Here is a 6,000-nt window from a genome sequence, read left to right as displayed (position 1 = left end):
CAGCGGGAATGATCAATCTCCCAATTCAGGTGGGCCCACTAACATAGAGCACATTGTGCCACGTCGTTGATCTTGATCTACCATTTAATATCCTTCTCAGTCACCCATGGATCCATGCCATCTAAGTCATCCCTTCCACCTATCACCAGTGCCTCAAATTTCCATTTCAAGGATGTGAAATCACCATCTATAGTTATGTTCAACCCTTTAACAACTATCGTGCACTTGAGGCTTCATCTCTATATTCCCATCATTGTCCAAGCATCAACAATGAAACCACATTTGCCACTCCATAATCCTCATATCTTCACCCTAACACCATACTAGCCTCTACGAAAGAGAAAACCTCTATCTCTTCCTATTTCTCTCAACTCAATATCAACGATGCTAGTTGTGGTGAATACGCCCTTCAAAGCACATTCACAGTAGGCGTCCTACCTTTGGATCCACATGTTCATGGAAAACCCACCAAAGAAAAAAAGAAGGAACATGTGGTCTGACAATGTGGCTCCACCACATTCCAAGCTCCATCAATGGCTCTAAAAAGATGTCTATACAGATAATGGCACTCGCCTCAGGCAGCTTAAGGAAAAATATCCAGTTACCCACAAGTGGGCTACCCAAAAATGAAACTACCAAGGTGGTGGATTAGGTCAAGAAGAACAAGGCATCATAAGACCCATTGATCCCACTGCTAATGTGCAACACCAAAGGCATGGTTTTGGACATCCCTCCTGTGAAACCTCAAGTTCGGTCGATACTACCAGAAATAATGAAAATGTTTCAATCATTATCGACGACATGCCTGATGAGGTTTTCAAATAAGCATACAAGGATATAGATAGCTCCTCAACCTTTGGCACATCTAACCTCTTTGATGCATTTGTCCTCTTAATTAACCTTCCCCTTTGCCACCTTGAGCTCATTGATTGGGGCCAAACTGTTACACATCTAGACACATTCCAAGATGATACAATGCTCCTACAATTTCTAGGGACAACTGAGGCTGCACCATATCATCGTCCTGAGAAGAATACAATCTACAATCTACAATCTCATTTTTGGCCTCTTAGCATCATCAAATTTTCAATCTAGTAGGTTTCTAGTCAGGTCTGATTCAGAATCTCGTACGAGTTCCTTTGCAGTATCATACGAGTTTCTTTGTTTACTCGTACGAGAATGTGAGAATACTCGTACAAGTAGGTGAGAATACTCTTACAAAAAATTTCTTCTATTTTTTCAAAACATATTACATTTTAGGGTTTTCATGCTTCAATTTGGCTATTACTAATGCTAACCCTGGTCTGTTTGTGAAATTTTCTAGTAGCCTAACTGGTTTTTGCAGGATGATTATCGTAGATACGTTTGTCAAAGCTTCATTTCACCAAAACAACATGACTACTAACATATCTGTTTTGCAGGTTGCCTAAGGAGAACTCAACCAAACTTTGTGTCTTCTTTAAGTTTTCTAGGCACACTTATTTTGCTAATGGTAAATGAATATCTTGTTTTCTATGCTTGAGAAGTTGTCCAAAATGTAGGAGAGTATGCTCTTGTCCATTTGGACAATCAAAAATCCCAACCCTTGAAGGGCCTTTATGTTTGAGATTTGATTACTTTTAGCGGGCCTGTCACAGTGGGAAAAAGTAATCACCCTGTGAGAATGACCCAAAGGAGTACAACTAGACCTAATCTTTTCGACTCACTCTAAAAAATAGGCCTCTCGGGATTAAAGTCTTGGAGGAAGAGGATTATTTGAGTTTTCTCTTTTAAGATCTCTCATATTGTACATTTGGTAGGGCCTCACGGTCTTAATCATGCTTGTGTGACTACTTCTTGTTTTGGTACCTTGTAGGGCTATAGGCCTCAATCATGCTTGGGCGACTGCAAGGGGTAATTTCAAATGGAAACCCTTACTACGAACCCTAGGATAGAAGCTACCCGATTCACCTCTGAAAGGGGGATAGTCTTTGTGCAAGAGAGATAGTAACTTTCCCAAGACACTTTCCATATCATGCCCCCATTAGCATTTGGAGTCGGATAATACGACATTGAGAATCCATTGCGTGAGACTCAATAGCCGTATTCTGATTAGCTATTGGGTGTGTACCTAAGTTTGCAAGCAAAGGTTTTCTCTCTCAGCCAACTTCCTTAGGATTTAGCGTGTTGTGCTTAAAGTCACTTATCATATCATGTGTTTGTTGTGTCTTCATCCCTAAAATAGAAAATCAAACATCTAAAACTGGAAAATAGAAGCAAAACATCAAACTTCATTGATAAAAAAAAAATGTCCAAACAAAAATTTTCTTTGTTTTGTCCTCAGTCATACGAGTTTTCTAGTTTGTCGTACGAAAAATCTAGTTTATCATCTGGCCCAGTGAGAATTGTCATGCGAGTTAGTTTAGCAAATAATTTTGTGTTATCTTTTGTCATCTGGTTTTGTGAGAAAGCTCATACGAGTTTATGCCTTTGTAATGGGAGATTTCTAGTTTGTCATATGAGCCTATCTAAATTGTCGTCTGGAGTTGTATAAATTGTCATAGGAATTTATGTCTCTATCATTCCAGAGTTGTCTTCTTACATGTCTTTTCCAGATCTGTCGTATTTTCTTGGTCAATTTATAGTAAGCATAAACACCTGATATTTGTCATTTTGTGCTTAGATTGTCTTCTTGGTTTGCTCAGTCAAGTTATCATCTATCAAATCGGATTCTAGAAATAGACACCTCAAGATTTTCAAGTATTCGCCTTCAACAGGTTCAAGATCTAAACATCTCAAAGTGCATTATCACCCTCTTTGATAAACCAATCACTCAAAACATAGTTTCTCATCGATATCTATCATCCTCTATCATGAAACTACAATGTTTGGTTAAGACAACCTTGTCCCACATCGTAGGATATATCGTTCCTATTGGAATTGGTTTTTATCAAAATCATGAAGATTGCACTCCAAAACCGAAGATCAAGAAACTTGCAAACTTTTAAACACATGAATCATCTTTTTGTGTCATATCACTCTTATCATATTTACATTGACGGTTGATCACTTATCAAAACAACTCTTAGACAATCAAATCCTTGCACAATATCGAACACACATATATGCTCGTTTTAACTAGAGTGCAAAGACATAAGATCGCTGAAATGGAAACAAAAACTTTTGAGATAGTTGAAGATTGTAGCAACATGGCATACCAAAGCAAAATATAAGAAGAAGACATAACAAGTCAACGTATCAGAGAAATCAAACAATTCCAAAATCAAAAACCAACTATGTCAAAATCTCACAAGGATTCAAATACATCTCCAAAGAAAGGTGGCTCTTTTATGCAACTCTTAAAGAGAACCCTAAGGGATTTTGCTGAGGAAGATCAAAATTGTGTACCTATGTCTAGCAATGGCTCATCCCCCCATAAGAAAATTTACTCTCCAAAGGCATCTATTCTTACACCTCTTTAAAACTTGCAAGAACCTTCCATAGCATCCTCACCAAACAATACACCAAAGGATGAAGTTCCCCAAGGGATATCCATAATGGCAATCAAACCTATTCCAAAGGATCCTTCAAAGCCCATCTCCTTCATATCTAAGAATTGATTCCTTGCAACATCTCCATAACTCTTCCTTGCAAATTGAAGTCCTCATTCATAGAACGCTCGTTACACATGTCCTAATAGATGGGGGAGTTGGTTTAAACATTTGCTCATTGAGTCTTGTCCGTGCTCTAGGTTATTCAGAAGATGCCCCAGAAAAAGATCACATTCAAAGCATATGATGAAGAAGAGCATTCTTCTAAAGGAATTGTGATATTACCCATTAGAGTGGGACCTTTGTAGAAAGACACAGCATGCCAAGTTCTAGACTTGGACTTACCATACAACATACTCTTGGGAAGACCATGGATACATGACACACAGGCTATTCTATCAACATGTCATCAGTGCCTAAAATTTCCCTACAATCGGTAGGAAATCACGATCTTAGCAGACTCAAATCCATTGCAATGTTGTAGTAATCTAAAACCATCTCAAGAGGTCATTGTTCCAAATAATGGAGAAGCAACATCTTTAAGCACACAATCCAAGGAACAATCATTTGAATCAATTTTGTCAAGCATGGAAAAACAAATGCAGCTAAGAGATCAAGGGAATGGAGATTATTTGTTATCATGGAAAAACAAACAAGAGCAACTTTAAATTGAAGGGATGAAGAAGATGTAGGTGTCGATATAGTTCACACATATGCAGGAAAATGTTAGGAACTAGCCCACTTGAATCAGAATCACATTTGGTTGACTTGGACTTAATTGAGGACAATCAAGAGCTACTCATGCATGGTCATTTTGACGAGAGTATCGTTCTAGACATTGAAATGCATATTGAAAGCTCTCACATCTCTATCATGACCCCTAATATCTTTGAAACAATTCAACCTAAGAATCCTTTACCCTTAATCCATCTTGAACTTATGGATTGGGAAAATGAAAGACATACTACCATTGATACCTTTCATAATGACCATGCCATATCCTTATATCTTAATGCAATCGAACCCACAACAAATTTTGCCAAGGATTTCGCTAACGTATCTTCAAGTCAAGTGGGTGCCAAATCTCCTAGTCGCAAAAATGAAAATAAAGAAAACAATATCAAGTCTACTACTGAAAACCATTTATTGGCAACATTAGACCGCGAAAAAAGTAAAAAGAAAAGATGCATCTAACGATGAAAACCTCCTCGAGGCATCGGAAGATGGGAGATTTGACACTTTACTTGAGTGCTCTCAAGAGAGGTCATCTATCCTGATAGAACCAACAGAGGCAGTTACCATTGGCACAATTAATCTACGTCCATCAATCTCTCTATCAAAACTAGAAAGGCAAAAATATTTTGAACTCTTCAAAAGGAGGCAAATCAAAAGATGGTCATATCTAGACATTCCAAGGTTCGATCCAGATCTTATAATACATCACTTGAATATCAGTCCAGGAGCAGGAATTATTAATGGAACACATCATGGATCAAGAGCAAGCATACTATTCATCACACCACAAGGTCATACTATAGACACCCAAAAATTGTCCTGTCTAATTGAATAAATATCTTTATTTATTTAATTATTTAAGCTTAATTCTTCTATTAATTAAATAAAACTTTATTTATTTAATTAATTCATTTATCCTCTTCTAGCCTTATTTCTCATTTAAATAAATTTATTTATTTATTTAAATTATCCTTTTCCCAAATTAAATAAATATCTTATTTATTTAATTGGTCCCACTTCTTCTATTGATTAAATAAATCTTTATTTATTCAATTAATTAATTAGCCTTTTCTACTCATGACACATGTCATTCATCTCTTAATTCCTACACTACCTACCCTCTCATTATTTTCTTATTTTCTCTACCTACCCTCTAATCATAGCCGACCGTTTATCTTTTACACCTCTCAATCTTATCCCTCTATTTCTTATAGTGTCTTCTATATAAGGAGATGCTTCCTTCATTATCAAACCCCAACTACTCTAGCATTCGAACTTTCATATGCGATCAAGCCTACTTGCAACCACATTTCCATTCTTTGTTGAGCTCTTGTGCACACATAAAATATGAGAGAAAATATATCAAGCAAGATCAATGGAGATAGGAAGAATGGAGATCCAAACCCTATTGGACATGTAATGCTATAATCTTTGTGATTTCATTTGATTTGCATTGTCTTAGGTAATCTTCATCTGTTATGGTGGATCTTTGTTGTTGTTAGGCTAGGGTTTTGTGGTTGAATTCATTTAGTCTTTCGATATTGTTGTTATCCACTTTCACCATATACATTTTGGCACTCCCGGTGGGACTCTTGTCCCTTTTGAATTTAACATCTTTTGTTGTAGATTTTGTGTTTTTGAAGTTGCAGATCTGACATTTTCGACAAACTTTCAGCATTTCCGCATCTATGCATCTTGGAACCGCGTTTTTGCTTTTCTACCGCGTCTGTGATGG

Source organism: Cryptomeria japonica, chromosome 6 (genome assembly GCF_030272615.1).
Source record: "Cryptomeria japonica chromosome 6, Sugi_1.0, whole genome shotgun sequence".
Taxonomy (NCBI): Eukaryota; Viridiplantae; Streptophyta; class Pinopsida; order Cupressales; family Cupressaceae; genus Cryptomeria; species Cryptomeria japonica.
Note: the sequence above shows the minus strand (reverse complement) of the source record.